This window comes from Caretta caretta, chromosome 1, assembly GCF_965140235.1.
Source record: "Caretta caretta isolate rCarCar2 chromosome 1, rCarCar1.hap1, whole genome shotgun sequence".
NCBI lineage: Eukaryota > Metazoa > Chordata > Testudines > Cheloniidae > Caretta > Caretta caretta.
Genome location: NC_134206.1, coordinates 43,837,253 through 43,860,915, shown reverse-complemented (window position 1 = coordinate 43,860,915; position 23,663 = coordinate 43,837,253).

Genomic DNA, 23,663 nt, shown 5'->3' with positions numbered 1-23,663 from the left:
TCAGCCTTTTATTATGTTTGTATAGTATATCTAGCACAATGGGGTTCTGATCTCTGACTGGGGTCTTAGGCACTTCTGCAATATATTGTTATGCTGAAAGCTGTTAATGGCTGCCATAAAGCATGTCTTTGATCAGTAGAAAATCACAGAGACTGTTAAAGCTGATGGGTGTACTTACTACCCATCCTTCTTTCAGGCTCAATGGAAGGAGCAGTTAAGCCTCTCTGCGGAGTAAAATAGCTAGAAACAATAGTAGCTGCTCCCCAAGGCAATCGGCCACACGGTGAAGCCTCAGCATGGTTAAGCTTGTTGGTTAAATTTAAAAAAAAAAAGAGTACTTGGATGAAGTGAGCTGTAGCTCACAAAAGCTTATGCTCAAATAAATTGGTTAGTCTCTAAGGTGCCACAAGTACTCCTTTTTCTTTTTGTGGATACAGACTAACACGGCTGCTACTCTGAAACTTGGTTAGTCTCTAAGGTGTCACAAGTACTCCTCGTTCTTTTTGATCTGAGGGGTTTCCCTCAGGCTGATTGCAAATGCAGGGGCTAAAGGATTGTTTGGAGGCAAGCTGTGTGTGAGTGCAGGGAGAGGAGTAAGGAAGCCAAGAGAGTCAGCAGACAGCCGTTGAGAGAAGCAGTGGTGAGAGTGGTCCTGAGAGTGAGCAGAGACAGAGCTTCTTGGGGCACAGGACCTGCTGGAGAGGCAGGCTTGGAAACCCTGACCAGGGAAACTGCCTGCTGTTGTTTGTTCCCATTGTGTTCAGGGAACAGGGGTTTTGGTACTTTCTTTACCAAAAAAACCCCCAGGATTGCACCAAAGAAATACCTGACACTGTCATCAATTTCTCCTCCTAATAGAAACAACTTGAGCAAGGCAAAGCCCCAAATACTGGATGATCTTTTGGGCCAAAAAAAGGGCAAGAGTAATAAGAATTTTGGTTCTCACACCTGGGCATCAGCAGGAAGCTTTTGACAGAAAAGGATTTTTAGAACTCAGAAAAGCCACTATCCTCTCAAATTGAGACAGAGACCCAGAAAAGGCACAGAGAAATTAGTAAATTAATTAAGGACAGGCAGGGAGAGTTGGTACTCATATGAGCAATTTTTAAATTATTATAAATATAAAAAAGTAACATTTTGAAAAGCACCTAGGTGACATAGGTTCCTAAATTGGCCTTTAATAAGTTTTATACTAAATGCAGCATTGCCTACCCTAGGCATTTCAAAATCATTCATCAGGTTTGGTTTACAAATCATGATTTTTAAAAATAATAATTTTAGGTATTTTTTAAAAAAAATTCCTTCCTTGTTTCTGAGCTTTTCGGTTACACTTGGGTCATGTTTTCAAGCTTTTCTCTGCAACTTTAAGGATTAGAAATTGAAATGAAAGCTGAGTTTCTGCTCCAGGAGACCAGAGTTTTCAGAAAAAACATCTAGTGCAACATTCACTATAAAATTGTGAGATTTGGTGACCCTGTGTATGTATAAATAATGACTATAACAGCTCTGTAGGAGCCAGGGGAAGAGTCCCTTATGCTGCTTAGAAATACACAGAGAGCTGACACATAGACTACAAGGAACTTCTTTTTAAAGGAATTTAAAACTAATGATCTAATCCTGGGAGGTGCTGAATACCCTCAGGTTCCACTGAGCTGAGGGTATTTGGTACATCCTAATAGGTGCTTAGTGCCTAACAGCATTGGAATGATGTGGCAAGCTGACCCCAAAAGAGTGGGGGAAACTGATTGTACAGGTGGTTGGTAATGGGCTAAGGAAGTAATGTTGAGGTGACGAGAGGCAGATGGCCTAGTTGGTAGGACACCGGAGTTCTGTTCCAAGCTCTGCCATGGGACTGCTGAGTGATTCTGGGGAAGTTGCTTCACTTTCCCGGGTCTCGGTTTCCCCATCTGTAAAATGGGGAGAATGATGCTGACCTTCTTTGTAAAGTGCTTTGAGATCTGTGGATGACAAATGCCATATAAAAGCTAGATATTGCAGATTGTAAGGAGCTTTTCACCTCTAAGTTGCCTGTTTAGTTTCATCGAAGATCTGTAGTACCCAGAAGTTGGTATGTGGAGAGTATGGTCTGAAGAAGTGAGCTCAGGCGGTTCTGAATTCTCTGCTACACTAAGCATGTGGCCTTGGGCAAGTCTTCTTTGCATCTGTTTTCCAATCTGAAAAATGAGATCATAACATCTCAGAGGGTTGCTGCAAGGATTCATGTTAATGCTTATACAATGCTTTGAGCATCTAAATTTGCTAGAAAAGTGCTAATATTAATATTAGGTGGTCCATGTGAAATTAACTGGTCCCAGTGGATGAGCTGCACGTCACATAACTGCCCCATAGCCTTTGGCAGAGTCAGCAGGGAAGGCATAGACTGAAATCCGAGCCGTTCTTTCACCCTCCCAGTCAGTCAAAGGCATGTTGCCAGGGCCGCGTAAGGTCTGCTTGCACAGACCGTGCCTGTGTTGCCCTTGATCTGTGGATGTAGGATTCACTCCCAACCCTGCACCTTTCACCAGCACCACGTTCACGTTTAAAAATAATAAAAGTGAATAAAACGAGCCTCACTTCCTTGCAAATGAATGACCTTAATAAACAACACATAGGGTAACATACCTTCCATTTGATAAAAGTTGTAAGCCAGTCTTACATGGGGACAGTACAGAATGCTGATGAGTCCCACAGAGCAATCCCATGATTCCACCCAATTGGTGAAATGACGTTAGACCAAAATTTTTGCATAAAGATTGAACAATCAAACCCAGACCAGAGGGTTAAGCTGATGGTATTGTATGATATTACATGGTGTTGTCTAGTTCTGGGCTATTCACATCAGAACAACATTCATTAACTAGTCAAAACACCACAGTCCAAAATGCATGCAGACCAGCATAGAGAATTAGGGCATGAAAGACAGCGTATGTGGGAAGTCACAGACAATGAAAAGAGAGGGTATTGTGCTTGGGGCAATTCTCATCCATTAGAGTCTTGTCGGTCTGGTTAGAGACTGAAGAATAAATGTGTCTAATTACATTTTGTTTAACCAGACTAGAAAACAAAGGTTATAAGGGCATCCCTCAATTTTTTTTTCCATACAGCAACTAGAGATGGATGCACATGGATTTCTTCTCTCTTACTCTTTCTGTTCACCACCTCTCTCTGTTTTATATTACATTGTGTTGTACCCTATATTATAAGTGTTATGGAAATCAAGCAACTTTGATACTTAAAACATATGGGGCCAGATTCTCAGCTGGCGTAAATCAATGTAGCTCCATTGAAGTCATTAGAGTTACGCTGATTTAGATGAGCTGAGGGTGTATGTCCAGTCCGTAGCCTGCTGCCCGGCACCTCTTACTGGACAGGCACTGAAAAAAATTGCCTTAGATGGGGTGAGGGCTCTTGTCTTCCACTCCCCTCATCTGTTTTGTCCATTCTCAGATACCCTCTACTCCTTTTGGGGTTTAGGAATCTGCTTGCCTTGGGGCTTTCCAAACCTCTCTTACCTGGCCAGTACACCTGGGTCACTGTCTCCATATAGGCATGGGGGGAGGGACTGGTAAATGGCCCTCTTGAGAGCAGTTCCCCTTTGGTAGCCATGAGCTGCCATCTGCTCTCTCCCAGAGCTGCTGAGCAACTGCTGGGACTGGGAACTTTCTATTTTTAAGGCCTTATTCTACTCTTGACATGCTTGACAGGGCTGGAGGGGCGGGGTCAGCCTTGCCCACAGCAGCTCTTTAACCCCTTCATCACTGGCGTGGGGCTTATCTACCCTGTTAGAGTCTTGCACATCATCTGTAGCCATATTGTTCTTCCATTCTGCAAGTTCTTACAAGCTGGATTGGGCTGGGTCAAGATTTGGACGGGTGACTTCTAAAGAAAACCTGGTGTCACAGGAAGTGGCCATGATAATTCAGTGGATGAAGTTCTTCCCTTTGAGTCAGTAGTTAAGCAATGCCCCAACCTGGTGCTAGAGTGTGCTCCACTGCTACACATGCTGTCTTTGAGGTCAGACATAAAACGGTGGTCCTGCCACTTACAGTAACTATTCCATGGCCTTTTGAAAAGATCAGGTTAATTTACACTAGGCTTCTAGTTACATTCCAAATCAAGAAACTATATTCTCCCAGCTTACTGAATGGACACAGTAAGTTCTTCTTCACTCTGAGCTCTAAGGAGTTGTGCAGCATTTTTGTGCATGGTTAAACAGCTGCTGTGTTGTCATCGTCCCCCCGCCTCCTCCCTCCAGAGGTGGTTGCCATTCAAAAGTCTTACGGTCCCCTGTTTGGGACTAAGAGTGAGAGATCTGGGTGCATCCCTGTTTAAAGCTGGATAAGTAATTTTGAATTCAAATTGCAGCATTCTTTTTTGCATTATTGTGTCTTCGCTGTACAAGTGGAAATGAAGTGATTGGTTTTACAGTACTCATAACATTCACTGTAATCTAAGTAGCTCTGATGAAAAAAGGCTACTTAACTAGCAGGTGTTAGATGTGAGCAGTGAAAGAAATGTAAGAGGGAAAACATTGCCCACTTATTATATAAAATACTGCCATCTAAAATACTGCAGAATAGCTCCTTTGTGCAGGCATAAACCATGCGTTCATTTCCTGTTCATTGAATGTGAGTGACCCCCAAGTTCTTACGAAATTTTGGTTCATGTACACTAAAACATTCTCTCCTTTTGCAGTCCTGTCCCTTTTGGCTTCACTGGCTGTCCTTTTCCTCCATTGACGGTTCATTGCCGTATGACAGCTTTGGACTGTTTTTGTGTATATCAGTCATTATAGTAAAAGTGAATGTGATCTAGTAATAAAAATCAGTTTTTCAAATTGACTGAATCTTAATCTAGTGTCTCTCTCTCTCTCACACACACACACCTACCTTAGTAACTGAAATACCTCGAAATTAGCAGATACTGTATAATTTCTTTTAAAGATCCATTGCACCAGAGGATAGGACAGTGAGGGAATGGATAGCCTTGCCCACTTCAAGTAAAATTCTAAGAGCTCAGTAGCATTACTGTATTCTTGCCCATTTCTGGGACTTTGCATTATCCTTCACTTTAGTATAAAACCATCTGACTGCCAAGAAGATAAATATGACTGGCTTGTCCATATGCCCCAGCCCCTTCCAGTCACCAATTACATTGTCCCATGGAGAAAAGCAGCTTTGTTGCTTCCCAGTCAGCAACCCCCTTCTCCTCAGATCCCAAAGAGTGTTCTTCTCAGGGCTGAGGATCTGTGCAGCGCGAGGGAGGGTGGAGTGGGCAGGCTGGGGGAGGGGAGAAGGGATGGACATTAATTCCCCACTCCTCCCCATCAACCTTGCAGAGTTCAGGGTGGAAAGATAACATCTGTATGATCTTTCCACCAGGAACCCTATGTCGTGCAAATCCCCCACTTCAGGAGGAGTTGGGGCCAGCTGACTACTGCAGAAACTCTGGGAGAATGGTTGCAATGGAGCTGCATTAGCAGGAAGCAGGGAATCTGTCATTTAGGCTCTGTGTGGATGGCCCTGGCCTCCTGCTGATCTCCTGGGATCCAACCCTGATCCTAGGCAATTTGTGGGGTCTTGGGAGCTGGCTCCACAGCACGTTCTACAAGGGATGAACTCTTAGGGTACCATTACCCATGAAACTTTCTAAAGAAAGGTGGCAAACTGTTAATGAACACGGATGGAGTTATAGTTTTCATGGATGATATTCTGGTATATGGATATTTGATGGAAGAACACAACAAAACCCTCTATGAAGTCCTACGCCTAGTCAGCCAATCTGGACTGAAGCGAAACAAGGAAAAATGCATATTTCACCTACCCCAAATTGAGTTTTTGGGGCAGACAATACACAAAGGTGGAATCAGTCCTAGCCCTAAAATAGTAAAAGCAATTTGTGAATTGAATGCATGAACTAATGTACCATAACAGAGACATATTGGGGATGGTAAATTACCTTGGTTGATATCTACAATACCTTTCTAGGGTGACAATACCACTGAATGAGCTGTTAAAGTCCAACACATCTTGGCTATGGGGGCCAAATCAAGAAATTGCCTTCAGAGAAGTAAAGGAAATGATCTCAACAGCTCCAGTTGTCCAGTACGATGATGTGCACAAACCCACAATGGTCAGTGTGGATGCAAGCCGCTATGGCCTAGTTGGGGTATTGTTGCAGCAACATGGCTGTGAGTGGAAGCCAGATGCATTTTGCACTCACACACTGAAAGAAGCAGAAGAATGATATGCACCTATTGAAAAGGAGAGCCTGGCAAGCATATTGGCATGTGAACTTTTACAGATACGAATGGACTGGATTTGTTTACACTGATAACGGACAATAAACTGCTCATAACTCTTGTCAACAGAAAAGACCTGGATCAAGCACTGCTGGGAAGCCAACATCTATCGCTAAGGTTAATGCGATTTTAATCCAGTTGCCAAATACATGCCTGGGAAATATCTGGTGGTAGCAGACACACTGTCCCGGAGCCAGCATTGCACCCAACTACCCATGAGCTTGAAGATGACCTAAAGGCGTACTTGGAGCACATACAGCCTGGTCTTAGAAAAGAGACTCCAATTACAAAAAAAAGCAACCTCGACAGACAAGCAACTTCAGGAAGTTCTGAGTTACGTTGGGGTGGGGGGCTCAAGTATCTAAAGGATACTAAGGAAATGACAAGAGACTACTTGTGGTGTGTGGACAATTAAGGGAGTTAAATGGATTCATGTTTGAAGGCAAAATTGCATCATAATTTCAAATGAAATAAGAGGAGAAAATCCTAAACCTCATCCATGAAGGATATCAGGGATTAACTAAATACTGGGAACACACCGACCAGTCAGTGTGGTGGCTGGGCATGAGCAAGGACATGCTGGCTAAGAATAAGGCATGAGGAACCACAGACCCATGGCGTGGAGAGCAGAATCCACAGACTGGTGAAGACACCAACAAGCAGGGCAAAGGTAGGAGCAGCCCAGGGACAAGGTGAAGGAACTCTCCTCAGCTGTCCAAAACAAGGACCCTGGGCTGGAGCCCAGAAGAGAGGGCAGTCCTGGGTTCTCCTACCATTTTCCCAGACCAGGAGGAGCAGTACAAGCAATGGAAGTGGAAGAACCAAAAATCTAAGAATTCCGGATGGAGACTAAGGGCTGGGCTTAGAGGTTGCTAGATTTTGGGGTTTTCTTATTCTGGACTTTTCTGTTCACCCCATAAGGGGAATGGACTGAGAGGTGACATGCCAGAGAGCTAGGCCACGGAAGCAGCAGATCGTTGTGGAACCAGGACAAGCAAGGGGGCACTAGAGGAAAGAACCCCTATCATCCCGCTTTCTGACATGAGGGGGCACCCTGGTGGTGAGTGCACCCCATAACAGAGAGGCTAAGTGTAGCTAAGACCATATGCATGTAGGCTTTTATTGTGTTAAGCAGAGAAGACAAGGTTGTTGAATTCCTAGGAACAAATAAATCATATTTTGGTTTTAAAGAAGCTGTCCTGAGTCACTGCAATTGCATACTGGTTACAATCTCCCAGAGAGAATGTTATTGTCGGGTCCAAACCCAGTCAGGCCTGCTGAGGTAATACAGCAGGTAACAGTTGGGGTACTGTAACCTGGTGGCCCAGTCCGAAAGGGCGTGAATTGTGGGATTCCACTCAGAGAAAAGCAGGAGTGGACTTGTCACTTGGAAGGGTGCCCATGGAAAGGAGGAGGAGAGTGGTCAAAGGTACAGTGCACCCATGAACTGTAACAGCATCATACAGCTAAAACAGTTTCTAGGAAATTCTAATCAACTACTAAGCTTTTACTCCCGTCACCTTTAGCATAAGCAATTTCCATGTGTGCTTCCACAAAACTAAGTTTCTCTAATGACTCTGGATGGTTCATAAGTGTAAAAGCTAGAAGATTCTAATATTACATTGTCAATACAGCAAAACACAGCATGAATGCAGTAAAGCAGCCAGAGTGTTCTTTATATGTATTCCTAGTCTTTGTCCTTTTTGCCAAATTCAGACCTAGTGTAGATAGGTGTCACTCAGCAGATAGCAATGGAGTTATTCCCATTTACACCAGCTCTGAATTTTGCCTGTAATCTCTAATCCATGCAAGTGCTCTCTGTTCTGTGCCCTGTGTGTTAATCTCTCTTGTCATACAACTACCAGTCACATAGCATTTTATAGTATTTATCCATGGCCACCTGTAGAGATCTCTGTCTTTGTTTGGCTTTGACCATACCCTGATGAGTTTCTAGAGCAAACCTGGTTGGAGTCCCAGGAGAATAATCAAAGGATTAATGCCATGTACCACACGACTTGGCCCTGCATACAATATATCATGGATATTAATAATGTGCAAGATAATTGGATCAAAATGTTTGGCACCTTGTGGCCCACCTGCAGTTTGGCAGTTTTACCCTTCTGGAATTGTAGGATGTGTTCCATAAGGTGCTTTGAACTGTTTACAAGATGCACAACTGTGAACACATTATACAAATGCAACCATTTTGGCATTTTCTCCCAGGAAGGAGCAAGTTGTCTGCAGAATAAGCAAACTAGAATCACTGACATGTGCATCCCCTGTCTTTATTTTGAATTTTATCATCTGTGTGTATTTACACAAATCTAATCACTCTGACGTCACAAACAAAAAATAATGTGAATAGACATGCCGATTAGGAGAAATCTATAGCCAACATGGAATAAAACACAACTTTGTGTTCTCGCCTTACTGATAAAACAAAACACACAGTAAAGTAATTCTGATTTGTTTCATGTTGAACTAACATAGGTTTTAGCGTAAACTAAGACAGTGATTTTGGCAGCTATGTTCGCTTACCAAACTAAAGAACTAATCCAAAGCCCATTGAAGTCAATGGAACAATTCCTAAATGCTTCAGCTGTATTAACCAGTGTTCACTGCTTCCCATTTTGTTAGATTCATATTATTTTTAATAAGACCAAAAGGGACCATTACAATCTTTTAGTCTGACTTCTGCATAATACAGGCCATAGAGCCTCACCCAGTAACTTCTTCATCAACCCCATAATGTTCTGAGCTAGGGCATATCTAAAGTCGTGATTTAAGTACTTCAAGTGATCGAGAATCTCTAGGTAAATTGTTCCAATAATTAACTACTCTCACTGCCAAAAATGTGCACTTTATTTCTAGTCTGAATTTGTCTAGCTTCTACTTCCAGCCATTGGATCTTGGTATGGCTTTTTCTGCAAGATTAAAGAGCCATCTGCTACTGGAAACCTCTTCTCCATGTGAGTACTTGTAGACTGTGATCCAATTACCTCTCAGCCTTCTCTTTGGTAAGTTAAATAGGTGAAGTTTCATAAGTCTTTCATAAGACCTATTTTCCAGACCTCTTATCATTCTAGTAGCTCTTTTCTAAACCCTCTCCAATTTTTCAACATCATTTTTGAAGTGTGGACACCATAACTGGCCACTGTATACAACATTAGTGAGATCATTACTGGAATAAAGAGATAATAGCATCTCCCTTCTCCTACTTGATGTTTTCCTGCATGTGCATCCAAGGATCACATTCAGCATCTTCATCACAGCATCACACTGACAACTTATGTCAGGTTGGTTATGTACCATTATGCTAAGGCCATTTAAGGATACAGTCTCTCTTGCCATGTAAGTGACAAACATTCTTTGTTCCTAGATATATGACTTTGCATTGGGCTGTATTAAAGTGTCTTGTGCCCTCTCACACAGAAACTTGGGCTTATCCAAAGCTGTCCTGTGAGACCTGCCCACCGCCAGCACAACAGTCTCAGATTCCGTCAAGTTTGGCCCTGTAAAGATTAGACCTTAGAATTATTTCTCTAACTTGGATCAAGGCACTACCATGACTACATTCTCTCTATTTTCACAAGATACAAATATGGGAAGAAGAGAATCTTTTACAAATATTAGATTATCTTACCAAATATCTTATTTCCCCATATTTTATCTTGCCTTTAATTCAATTAATAAAGTGGTGGTGCTTTTAACTGGATGTAGACCCAATTATATATTCCCTTAAATTAGTAGTAGAAACCTGCAAGAGTGAAAACTTCAAAATGACTAGTCAAGATACTTCTGTTTTTTTCAGAGCATGCTTTGCAGAACAATGTTGTTAGTAAATTTAAAAAGCTGGGGAAAATAACCAGTAGTGAATATTCTCCTAGGCAATCAAAGGAAACTCTTTAGAATCTCTCTCCTTTTTAATATGTAGTCTAAAGATACTGGTAATAATGCAAGAATAAGAACGTCAAAGTACCTCATCTGTTTCCACAGGCGGAGATGAATGAGGGTTGGGATTATGAACAGAAGTGGCAAACTTCAAAGTGGTTTGTCAGTTTCAAAAAAGCTGGGGGCAGATCAGCTGCCTGTGCCATACCTGTTCTGTGGATGAAGAGAGGAATGCTGTCTCTAGAGCTGTCAATACGTTTCTTTCACAGTCATTAAAATTACTTTAAAAAAGGAACAAGTACTAACAAGACCCACAAATATAGCAAACTGCATTTGTGAGTCAAACTTTCTGAAAAGTTTGATTGCACTTTCTGCAAATTTGCGGATGATACTAAACTGGGAGGAGTGGTAGATACGCTGGAGGGGAGGGATAGGATACAGAAGGACCTAGACAAATTGGAGGATTGGGCCAAAAGAAATCTGATGAGGTTCAATAAGGATAAGTACAGGGTCCTGCACTTAGGACGGAAGAACCCAATGCACAGCTACAGACTAGGGACCGAATGGCTAGGCAGCAGTTCTGCGGAAAAGGACCTAGGGGTGACAGTGGACGAGAAGCTGGATATGAGTCAGCAGTGTGCCCTTGTTGCCAAGAAGGCCAATGGCATTTTGGGATGTATAAGTAGGGGCATAGCGAGCAGATCGAGGGACGTGATCGTTCCCCTCTATTCGACATTGGTGAGGCCTCATCTGGAGTACTGTGTCCAGTTTTGGGCCCCACACTTCAAGAAGGATGTGGATAAATTGGAGAGAGTCCAGCGAAGGGCAACAAAAATGATTAGGGGTCTGGAACACATGAGTTATGAGGAGAGGCTGAGGGAGCTGGGATTGTTTAGCCTGCAGAAGAGAAGAATGAGGGGGGATTTGATAGCTGCTTTCAACTACCTGAAAGGGGGTTCCAAAGAGGATGGCTCTAGACTGTTTTCAATGGTAGCAGATGACAGAACGAGGAGTAATGGTCTCAAGTTGCAGTGGGGGAGGTTTAGATTGGATATTAGGAAAAACTTTTTCACTAAGAGGGTGGTGAAACACTGGAATGCGTTACCTAGGGAGGTGGTAGAATCTCCTTCCTTAGAGGTTTTTAAGGTCAGGCTTGACAAAGCCCTGGCTGGGATGATTTAACTGGGAATTGGTCCTGCTTCGAGCAGGGGGTTGGACTAGATGACCTTCTGGGGTCCCTTCCAACCCTGATATTCTATGATTCTATGATTCTATGAAAACTTTTTTAGTGAATTTCATTTGTGTACTGGAAACTGGTACTTTTATTCTCTATAGTAACATTTTCCTCTAGCTGAAATAGTGGGCTGCTCAGTGGGGTTATCAATCATTGGCTTCTGCTTCTAAAACTAAATGTCTTGAAGTCAAACGATGGTGACCTACTGTAAGTATTGTTGTGTACTTGATACAGTTGTGTGTACAATGGCAGACCTACATCATTATAAAGTGGCACATCCAGGTATAGACTACTACATGAGACCTTTTTTCTCTCTCCATTCCAACAGGAGGCTGTATCCTGCTGCAATTTACACAAGTATAAATCTAGAGCATCTCCAGTGAGTGGAATTACTCTGGATTTTTGCCAGGGTAATAATTGAGAACAGAATTTTAAGTCCTTAAAATTCCTCTCACAGGACCAGAGTTGCAGCTTCTGCTCTCTCCTGAGCAGAGGAGCTCCTCCTTTTTAGGACCCCCTGAGGTGTAAACCGTGGGGTATTCTGTGCACCCCCCTGAGACCTCTATGGCTCTAGGGAGATTGTATCACCAAAGAGTGAAGTTCTACAGGTCTAAAGCCTGGGTCTGCTGATCCCCCAGCAACTGCTGCAGCCTCACCACCATCCAACAGCCTTGGCAGAGCAGCCGTCAACAGGCTGTGCTGCCACGAGGGGCCCTGATTGGCAGTGCTCCTGGGTCTCTGGTCTGGTGGGAACAGTCTGTGCAACGAGGTGAATCCTCAGCTGCTTGTTATGGCAGACCCTCCTGCTTTGCCTCGCTCCCGTGTTCCTGGCTTCTGGCTCTGATGCTAGGCTCTGGTCCTGGCCCCTGGCTCCACCCAGTAGGCCTGCCTGTCCATGCCCCAGCTGTGACACACCGACTCCACAGAGGCCAATGTTCTTGAGACCACAATGGCCCTTTAAATGGCCTTTTATGATGAACCCCCCCCTCTGCTGGGCAGGACCAAATTCAAAATGTCCTCGTCTCTGGCTGTCCTTTCAACTCTCTAAACAAGAGGTAGCCCCTCTGCACTGCCATAACTGCTTTGTCAGTTGTTCAAACCCCATTATGCCACAACAGGTCAGAAAAATCCTTAACCCTAAAACACACATACGCATATGGTTCTGGGCTGATTTGGACAATCCGAGAACAATTTCTGGAACCTGAACCAGCCTTTCCTTTCAGACTATCATAGAATCATAGAATATAAGGGTTGGAAGGGACCCCAGAAGGTCATCTAGTCCAACCCCCTGCTCGAAGCAGGACCAATTCCCAGTTAAATCATCCCAGCCAGGGCTTTGTCAAGCCTGACCTTAAAAACCTCTAAGGAAGGAGATTCTACCACCTCCCTAGGTAACACATTCCAGTGTTTCACCACCCTCTTAGTGAAAAAGTTTTTCCTAATATCCAATCTAAACCTCCCCCACTGCAGCTTGAGACCATTACTCCTCGTTCTGTCATCTGCTACCATTGAGAACAGTCTAGAGCCATCCTCTTTGGAACCCCCTTTCAGGTAGTTGAAAGCAGCTATCAAATCCCCCCTCATTCTTCTCTTCTGCAGGCTAAACAATCCCAGCTCCCTCAGCCTCTCCTCATAACTCATGTGTTCCAGACCCCTAATCATTTTTGTTGCCCTTCGCTGGACTCTCTCCAATTTATCCACATCCTTCTTGAAGTGTGGGGCCCAAAACTGGACACAGTACTCCAGATGAGGCCTCACCAATGTCGAATAGAGGGGAACGATCACGTCCCTCGATCTGCTCGCTATGCCCCTACTTATACATCCCAAAATGCCATTGGCCTTCTTGGCAACAAGGGCACACTGCTGACTCATATCCAGCTTCTCGTCCACTGTCACCCCTAGGTCCTTTTCCGCAGAACTGCTGCCTAGCCATTCGGTCCCTAGTCTGTAGCTGTGCATTGGGTTCTTCCGTCCTAAGTGCAGGACCCTGCACTTATCCTTATTGAACCTCATCAGATTTCTTTTGGCCCAATCCTCCAATTTGTCTAGGTCCTTCTGTATTCTATCCCTCCCCTTCAGCGTATCTACCACTCCTCCCAGTTTAGTATCATCCGCAAATTTGCTGAGAGTGCAATCCACACCATCCTCCAGATCACAAATCACAAATATCACAAATACTCGAATTTGTATCACCACAAGCACACTCAGCCCTTTATAAAAATGCCCTACCTCACTTTCTAAGACGTAGGCTAGATTCAATGCTGTGCTGCAGCACTCCAGGAGAGTTACCTCACGGAGGTGCTGCCTCCCATGAAAAGACAGGCTAATTGCAGCTTGTTTGGTGCTGTCCTTTTCCCCTCTGGCTTGATCATTCTGCTAATTCATTGCTGCTTTATGGGGTGACCTTTCTGCTGACCGCTAGTGTGGCTGCAGCTCTCTCAGACAAGAGCTACCACTGAGAACAGTCTAGATCCATCCTCTTTGGAACCCCCTTTCAGGTAGTTGAAAGCAGCTATCAAATCCCCCCTCATTCTTCTCTTCTGCAGACTAAACAATCCCAGTTCCCTCAGCCTCTCCTCATAAGTCATGTGTTCCAGTCCCCTAATCATTTTTGTTGCCCTCCGCTGGATGTTTTCCAATTTTTCCACATACTTCTTGTAGTGTGGGGCCCAAAACTGGACACAGTACTCCAGATGAGGCCTCACCAATGTTGAATAGAGGGGAACGATCACGTCCCTCAATCTGCTGGCAATGCATGGTGAATGGTGTAGCCAACTATCTAGTACAATAGCCTACACTTTATGTGCAGGACCTGCTGAGATCAGTGAAAAGAAGGCTCGATGTTTGAGATAGTACAGACTGTTCTGGCTCCAGAGTGCTCAGGCTGCTGGAAAGAGAGAGGGGAGAAGGACTGTTCAGTTTTTCTGCAATAGGGAAACAGACTTCATGTTGTCTTGGTCTGATCCCCCTTCTATCTCCCTGAGCAGGACTTCTGAACAGCCAAAGAAGAGAACACTGGCAAATAATCCACCCTGGGTTTTACCCTGGACCCCGTGCATGCCAGGGAAGGAGTTTGAGGCAGTGCTTTTTAGAACTCTGAGCATGACCATTGTCATCCCATTGCTGATGAAGGGAGGAAACTTGCCTAGTCAGTGGCTGCCATGGTCTAAGTAGGTCCCAGCACAGACTAGAACAGCCCTGAATGCTGCCCTAACTTGCATCTCTACTGCAATGGTTCCTGTAGACCACGGGAGCCTCATTCTCTGCAGAGATCAGTGTGAAGCTGGAAGAGGCAGCTTTGTGACTCCTGTAAAGGGCTTCCAGTGGCAGGGTATTCCCCAGTGTGGCCTCCTGGCACGAATTTAGCCAGGACAAAGGGGCCACAGTGTTGGAGTAAATTCCCCTGACATTATTGAATACGGAATCTTCTTCCTGCATCAATTCAAGATTCTGTCAGCAACCTGAGACACTGGTGGCACAACTCAGGAGACTGGTTTTGGGAAGTTGCGGAAGGAACATTCCTGCAGAGGATTTGCAGGCATTACAAGAGCTATCCTTTTCAGTTGACTTGCTGCTCCAATGGCGAGTCAGGTGTTTGGGGATAATTGTATGAAACAATGTTTTAGACTCATAGACTTTAAGGTCAGAAGGGACCATCATGATTGTCTAGTCCAGTGGTTCTCAAACTATTTATCATACTGGGCCACCTGTGCAGCCCACAATGTCTTACGTGAGGTGTACATTGAGAACCACTGCCCCAGACACACACTCGCCTACCCAGCCCTGCACTGCCAGCCTGCCCCTTCCCCCACACCATGCACCCCCTCTCCCAACTTCTTATACCCAGCACTCCCCTTCCTAGAGACCCCCACAGACTCCTATGCCTAGAGACCCCTCCGGAACGAGGCAGAGACCTGGGGCCAGCAGCCGGGACCAGGAGCAGAGCCCCATGTAAAACCTGGGGGTGTTGCAGCACCCCTGCACACCCCTAGTTCCTTCGCCTATGCTGCCCAGTTCCCCCCACTCCCTTACAGCCTAGAGCCTCTCACAAACCTGCCCAGAGACCCATTCTCCTGCACTCTGCCCCCCTGTGGCACTCACTGGCCCACTGCTGGCAGGAGCGCTCCAGCAGGGCTGCCTCACACTATCTGCCCCTCAGCTGGCCCCACCCCCTGCCAGACCAGAGTGGCAAATTTTGAATTTTTTTTAGCACACAGCTGGGCCGTAGGTTGAGAACCACTGATCTAGTCTGATTTATTGCAGGCCACAGAACCTCACCTATCCACTCCTGTAATAGACCAAGAACCTCTGGCTGAGTTACTGAAGTCCTCAAATCATGATTTAAAGACTTCAAGTTACAAAGGACCAACCATTTACCAATCTGAAGTAAACAGGATGAAATTCAATAAGGACAAAGGCAAAGTACTCCACTTAGGAAGGAGCCATCAGTTGCACACATACAAAATGGGAAATGACTGCCTAGGAAGGAGTACTGTGCAAAGGGATTTGGGGGTCATAGTGGAACATAACCTAAGTATGAGTCAACAGAGTAACGCTGTTGCAAAAAAAGTTGCCCCCATTGCTCCCCTTGGAAGGCTGTCCCAGAACTTCACTCCTCTGATGGTTCGAAACCTTCGCCTAATTTCAAGCCTAAACTTGTTGATGGCCAGTTTATATCCATTTGTTCTTGTGTCCACATTGGTACTGAGCTTAAATAAATCCTCTCCTTCCCTGGTATTTATCCTTCTGATGTATTTATAGAGAGCAATCAGACCTCCCCTTAGCCTTTGTTTTGTTAGGCTAAACAATCAAGCTCCTTAAGTCTCCTCTCATAAGGTCGATTCTCCATTCTTCTGATCACCCTAGTAGCCCTTCTCTGCACCTGTTCCAGTTTGAATTCATCCTTCTTAAACATGGGAGACCAGAACTGCACACACTGTTCCAGATGAGATCTCACTGGTGTCTTGTATAATGGTACTAACACTTCCCTGTTTCTACTGGAAATACCTCGCCTGATGCCTCCTAGGACTGCATTAGCCTTTTTCATGGCCGCATCACATTGGCAGCTCATAGTCATTCTGTAATCAACTAATACACCCAGGTCTTTCTCGTCCTCTATCACTTCCAACTCATATGTCCCCAGCTTAGAGCAAAAATTCTTGTTCGTTCCTAAGTGCATGAACTTGCACTTTGCACTTTTAAATTTCATCCTGTTTCTATTACTCCAGTTTTCAAGGGTGTCCAGATCTTCTTGTGTATGATACTCTGCTCCTCCTCTGTGTTGGTAATACTTCCCAACTTCAAGTCATCCATGAATTTTATTACCATACACCCACTTTTTGTGCAAAGATCATGAATAAAAATGTTAAATAAGATTGGGCCTAAGACCTCTCTCTGAGGAATTCCATTAGTAACCTCCCTCCAGCCTGACACCTTTCAGTCTGACCTACTGTAGTCTCCCCTTTAACCAGTTCCTTATCCACCTTACAATTCTCATATTAATCCCTATCTTGTCCAATTTAACTAATAATTTCCCCGTAGAGCTGCAGAACTGGACTTGTTGTTCGCTCTTAACTCATGTATTTTTGTTGGTCTGAATTTGGTTCTCAAGACACTACTGCAAAAAGTTCTGTAGTAACAGCACTGGTTAGAGCAGGGTATGTTGCAGGAAACTGCAGTGTACCCTTCCCCATGCATTTCTGCCATTCCTGGCCTGCAGTAATACCTCTGAAGTAAACCAGGTCTGTGATGGGGTTATGCAAACACCACACCTGTAGGAAACGCACTAGCTAGAGGAGGAGTTAAAAGGCAGGAGAGCAGCTCACTTGGTGGAAAACCAGGGAAGAAAGCAGACCTGCAACCTACAGCTCCAGCAGAAGAGAGCTGAGGGAAAGGTAGAATCTCCTCTGCATGACAACTTCCCAAAGGTCCATCTCTGAGGGAAGGGAGGACCTGCTCCAGAGACAACCTGAGAGGGAAGCTAAGCATTCTCCTCTCCCTCTGATACAAACTCTGGATTTTGTTAATCCCCTTTATTTCATTTGGACTACCCCAACAGGGGAAAGCCCTAGGACTGATCTGGCCAAGGAGGGTGGGCCCCAGTGGAGGAGAAGGCAGTGCTGCCTGAGAAAGAGGAACCTATCATGCTATGTGCAGCTGCCAGAAAGTGCCTTGTAATGAGTGGACACCCTTCATGCTGCTTTAACTCAAACAGTGACTTGGGACTGTCACAGAAGGCGTGATAGGAAGTGGCCCAGGGAAGGCAGCCTTAAGCATCCCTGATAGCCCTCAAAGGGCCCTGGGTCAGAGCACGGTGGAGTGGGAGGGCCTGGGCTCCCCTACCAACAACCCCCTGCAAGTCACCAGCCTGACTCCTGACCACCAGGCAATGCTACCTTACCAACCAATCCGTGAGTGAGGACCCTCACAAGGTCTTGAACAGAGACTGCAGAATTTGGCAGATTTGGTTGTGGCTGTATTCAGCAGCTGAAGATCCACTAAATATTGGGATGAGGCCCCCCCCCAAACCTTTCTATTTCTGACCTAAATGACCCTCTAAATTCTAATGCTGACATGCTAACAGTTAATATGCACCAAGGAGCTACTAGCTATCAGCACCATACCTTGTTTACTGTTGAATAAACAGTAAACCACGGAAATGTTTGCAGTGTGAGAACTGCAAATAAATATAGAATCAGATTAAATATGGATTACTTGATTAAAATACTCAGTGACAATTCAGTTATTCTTTTTGATCACCTACACTCTTAGAAAAGCTTATTAGTAATTGATCAGATCATGAGGTTTTTGTCTGTTTTGGCTTTTCCTTTTCCAGCCATAAGTAGGCTGTAGGCAGTTGCCATGGGGTGTTCTGTTCAGACACAGCCTGTTACGAAAGAGTCACACATTGTGCTTTCTTTCATGGAGACCTTACTTTTGTTCTTTCTTGTGGTGTTCTTTATTCTAAAGCTAAAGACCATTAAGATGGCAATATGTGGGTGCTGTTAGAGCATGGAAAACCATACCCCATGTAAGATATTTGGGGGGCAAGGATGGTTGTGTGTCAAGGACAGTTGTGTGTTTATACTAGTTGACACAAGGAGGCCCTGATCCCTCCTGGGGCATCTAGACTCGATCACCACACAAATCAATGATAAAATAGTGAGAAACTAGAGTAACCTTTCAAACTGTGGCATTTTTCACAGACTGCCAGCCCCAGGAATAATAAGAGCACAGTCTCCAGTTCAAGCAGTCCACACGTGTTGCTGGATTGGGAAGAAGGAGGATCCTGGGAACTACAGGCCAGTCAGCCTCACCTCAGTCCCCGGAAAAATCATGGAGCAGGTCCTCAAAGAATCAGTCCTGAAGCACTTACATGAGAGGAAAGGGATCAGGAACAGTCAGCATGGATTCACCAAGGGAAGGTCATGCCTGACTAATCTAATCGCCTTCTATGATGAGATTACTGGTTCTGTGGATGAAGGGAAAGCAGTGGATGTATTGTTTCTTGACTTTAGCAAAGCTTTTGACATGGTCTCCCACAGTATTCTTGTCAGCAAGTTAAAGAAGTATGGGCAGGATGAATGCACTGTAAGGTGGGTAGAAAGTTGGCTAGATTGTCGGGCTCAACGGGTAGTGATCAATGGCTCCATGTCTAGTTGGCAGCCGGTGTCAAGTGGAGTGCCCCAGGGGTCTGTCCTGGGGCCGGTTTTGTTCGATATCTTCATAAATGATCTGGAGGATGGTGTGGATTGCACTCTCAGCAAATTTGCGGATGATACTAAACTGGGAGGAGTGGTAGATACGCTGGAGGGCAGGGATAGGATACAAAGGGACCTAGACAAATTGGAGGATTGGGCCAAAAGAAATCTGATGAGGTTCAATAAGGATAAGTGCAGGGTCCTGCACTTAGGACGGAAGAACCCAATGCACAGCTACAGACTAGGGACCGAATGGCTAGGCAGCAGTTCTGCGGAAAAGGACCTAGGGGTGACAGTGGACGAGAAGCTGGATATGAGTCAGCAGTGTGCCCTTGTTGCCAAGAAGGCCAATGGCATTTTGGGATGTAGAAGTAGGGGCATAGCCAGCAGATCGAGGGACGTGATCGTCCCCCTCTATTCGACATTGGTGAGGCCTCATCTGGAGTACTGTGTCCAGTTTTGGGCCCCGCACTACAAGAAGGATGTGGATAAATTGGAGAGAGTCCAGCGAAGGGCAACAAAAATGATTAGGGGTCTGGAACACATGACTTATGAGGAGAGGCTGAGGGAACTGGGATTGTTTAGTCTGCAGAAGAGAAGAATGAGGGGGGATTTGATAGCTGCTTTCAACTACCTGAGAGGTGGTTCCAGAGAGGATGGTTCTAGACTATTCTCAGTGGCAGAAGAGGACAGGACAAGGAGAAATGGTCTCAAGTTGCAGTGGGGGAGGTTTAGGTTGGATATTAGGAAAAACTTTTTCACTAGGAGGGTGGTGAAACACTGGAATGCGTTACCTAGGGAGGTGGTAGAATCTCATTCCTTAGAAGTTTTTAAGGTCAGGCTTGACAAAGCCCTGGCTGGGATGATTTAATTGGGGATTGGTCCTGCTTTGAGCAGGGGGTTGGACTAGATGACCTCCTGAGGTCCCTTCCAACCCTGATATTCTATGATTCTATGATTCTGTGATGGAGCAGCATATAAATGAGCCCTGATGCACACAGGCAGAGGAGCTAGTCAGTAACTGTAAATTAAACTGGTGCCTGTCACAACAACCCATTTTCTTGGCAGCTTTTTTTATTTTTTTTTTATTTTTAAAGTGGCGTGGAAGTGCCAGTGGGGAGGGTCAGTGAGAGTTGCCTGCTTTTGTCCCTCTCCAAGGAATCAAACAGCAGGCTTAATGCTTTGGTTGCTTAAGAATGCTTGACCTGCCCTGTGACATTTGAGGGATTGTGCAGAAAAGGTTTCTCTTCAGGAACAAACAAGCAGAAACAGAATAGAACTGAGAGAGTAAGGACAATACGCCAAGCTTCCAGGACTCAATAAGAGCGAATTTCCTGAGGAGAGCTCAAACAAATCAGATGAATTCCTCCCCCACCCCTGCTTTCCAACAACTCAGTAGTTCTCTGGTGTGGGTAGATTGATGCATATGGGGACTGATGTTCTCTGCTTGCATTGTACAGTGAGCCAGCTTGACATAGCTGCTCAAGAACATTTGAAGATGTAAGGCTTGTTTTCTTGTTTGTTCCATCTCTGTGTGTGATGCTAGTGATGGTGAGAGCCTTGCAACTTTTGTTAAAGTCTAAGTCCCTGCACAGTTCCTGGGAAATGTAGAGTGCATGAGTTTGCCCCAGAAATAGGATCGGAAGACTCTGACTTCTTGTTTGGGTGATCATCAGTTTTTCTCCTTACAAACTCCAGGTCCTATAGTCAAGGAGACTTTCCTACAGTTGCAGGTGGTTCAGCTTGTGAACCCTTACATCGCAGGTGCAACTGGGGTTAGACATTTCCAGGTACTTGTGTAACCTTCATCATTATTGTAGTTGAACATTTACTGGGGAAAATTCACACTGGAGGGGGAGCAGATAGTGGTACCATTATCATCCTTCCCCATGCATTGCATCTAGGGAGGAGAGCAGCTCTATATTCTGTCCATGGTTCCACAAAGGTCCTGCTGGTGGAGACCTTCTGGGAGATGTGCTGAATCAGTGCAGCTCCCAGTCAGTGTGCTTTCAGGCCAGCCACATTCACTTCCTGGGCTGTGCTGCGTAGCTCCTGGGCCTCCTGGCAGATCTGGTATTGTAGCTGGCTTGTACTGCTATGCCCTGCTCTAGACAAGCTTTCCAATTCTGGGGACCCAAAGCTGGGTTCCCATGTCTCATCAAATGGATGAATCCCACCTGGTAGGTGATGTGTTACATAGGATCTTCCCAAGAGAATATGTCAAGCCCTGAAATATTCTAAATTCTGCAATTCATTCTAGAGATGTCCCAATTCTACCTGTAGACAAAGATTAAAGATCCGTTTCAGCTTGTGGCTATTTGACTAATTGCCCTGATAAATCTTGCTGTCAGTTCATTAACTGAAAAAGAAAGGGGGAGGCTGAAACAGATTATCTCAAATTCTTGCAAAGGCATAAAAAAGAGGATCCCAGATTCATTCCCTTCCCCCATCTCCCAAGAGATGAAAAATCAGAGAACGCACTTAAACGGAAGCAATATAAGGACTAGAGGTGTCTGAAGTCTAGAGCACTGCTTGAAGGGATACTCAAATTCTGAATGTTCTATGCCATTTGTTCCAAGTATGCAGAGGTGAAAGTAAGCTGGTACACCTCAGTATGGCGTACCGGCAAGAGCCGGTGCACCGTACTGGGGCAGCCCGGCTTGCTCAGGGGGCAATTTAAAGGGCCTGGGGCACCCAGCAGTGGCTGGAGCCCCAGGCCCTTTAAATTGCCTCCAGAGCCCCGCTGTTGGAGCCCTGAGGTAGCCCTGCTTCTACCGCCCCGGCCCTTTAAATAGCCACTGGAGCCCTGCCGCAGCTACTCCAGGACTCTGTGGGCTATTTAAAGGGCTGGGGCTCCAGCTGCCTCTGCCGCCCCGGTCCTTTAAATAGCTGCTGGAGCCCCGCCGCTTCCCCAGGGCTTCGGCAGCTATTTAAAGGGCTGGGGCAGTAGAAGAGGGGAGCCCCAGGTCCTTTAAATAGGCCCCGGAGCCCCAGGCTGCTGCTGCTACCCCGCTGGTGGGGGGGACACTTACCTTACCGGGTGGGTTGGGGCTGGCTCTGAGCCCCTCAACTCCGCCCCTTCTGCCGTAGGCCCCGCCCCTTCCAAGGGCCAGAGCTGGCCCCAGCATAGCGGTAAGTCACTCGACTTACTTTCACCCCTGCAAGTATGTTTAATAAACTGTTTGATTTCTCTCTGGCCATACCACAATACTAAAAACAAACCTTTCCTTCATTCAAAACCCTTGAAAAATAGTGGACATTTAGGGTTATTTGGGAGGTAAATAAAACTGCATTTCATCAAGTCCTAAAGTTGTATTTGCTTAGGATGGGTGAACTAGCTCATAAAAATACAGAGCCAGCTCAAACTTAGCAGTTTCTCCAAATCAAAATGAACAAGTAACATAAGACTACCTGGCCCCTCATTCCTATCGCCCATCCTGCATGCTCTCTCTTCCTGACCGCTATTAAATCTTTGCTCTCTAGGAAACCCGCAACAAGCTCACTCTTTTTGACCCCATGGATCCACAGATCCTCTTGACACTGACTCTTCTGCTCTAACATCATAATCTTCCGTGTTGTGTCTTTCCCAGCCAAAGGAATACAATGTGTTCTGGGGCAACTCTAACAAGAAGAGCTCTGGGTTCCATGAGATTTGAAGAAAGTAGCTGAAGTACCTCAGCAGATGCTGCCGGAAGTGGAAATATTCCGAGGCGATCATGAACGGCAGGGGTCTTTTCAGATGCGTGTGGAAAAACCCTAAGAACTGAAGTTGGAAAGGGGAGAAGAAACTCCACTTTGGTTTCGGAAAGAAAATTGGGCTCAGGGAGCAGGGACTACGCACGCAGGAAGGAGAAGGATCTAGTTATGTTGGGAAGACAGGAGGAAGGGACAAGGATAGGAGATGGAGAAAGGGAAAGACGCAAAACCTTCTTCTGATAAACTTTGGTTAAGCACCTGCGTTATTTAGAGATTTATCCCAAAATTGAACATTTGGTTAGTCTCTAAGGTGCCACAAGTACTCCTTTTCTTTTTGTGAATACAGACTAACACGGCTGTTACTCTGAAACCTGTCATTTGGAAGATTGCTCACCACTAGGGCTGTGTCTACACAGCACAACTTACTATGGCACAGCTGTGCTGCTGCAGTCATGCTGTTGTAAAGTGCGCAGTGTAGCCGCTCTTTGTCGCCATGGGAGAGCTCTCTCACTAACAGAATAAAATCACCCCAGAATTAGGGGTGGTAACTTCATCACCGGGAGAGTGTCTCCCATCAATGAAGCACTGTCCACACCGGTGCTTTTCGTCAGCAAAACTTTTGTCATTCAAGAGTGTGGGTTTTTTTTTTCACACCCCTGAGCGAAAATAGTATAACGGAAGTGCAGTGTAGACACGGCCCAGTATTTAAAGCAAAGATGTGTGTCTCCTTCTTATATCAGTTTTTAAGAAGTTTGTGACCACTAGTACTGTCTGGACTTTGATCTATTGATTCCATTTTGTGTTGTGTTGTGTGATGGAGCACTTCCTAGGAGAAGAACTT